The sequence below is a fragment of the Carlito syrichta genome, unplaced genomic scaffold, assembly GCF_000164805.1.
Source record: "Carlito syrichta isolate Samal-C Ts95f unplaced genomic scaffold, Tarsius_syrichta-2.0.1 Scaffold308253, whole genome shotgun sequence".
In the NCBI taxonomy this organism is placed as follows: Eukaryota; Metazoa; Chordata; class Mammalia; order Primates; family Tarsiidae; genus Carlito; species Carlito syrichta.
Window position 1 is genome coordinate 160,262 of NW_007252349.1, and position 200 is coordinate 160,461.

Consider the following 200-nt stretch of genomic DNA (forward strand, 5'->3'; position numbering starts at 1 on the left):
GCGGGGGGGGTGCGGGGGGGAGGTAGAGGGCCACGGGGGAAATCAAGATGCCTAAACTAATTCGCACTTTCGCCACAGACTGGATGCCCTAGTTATTGTTTTAGACCCTAAACATCCCCATAAAAGTTGATTTTCTTCCCTGTGGGTGTTCTTTGATTTTTTTCAATTGCCTCGGGAGAAAAGAAAAGCGGAGAGAAGCG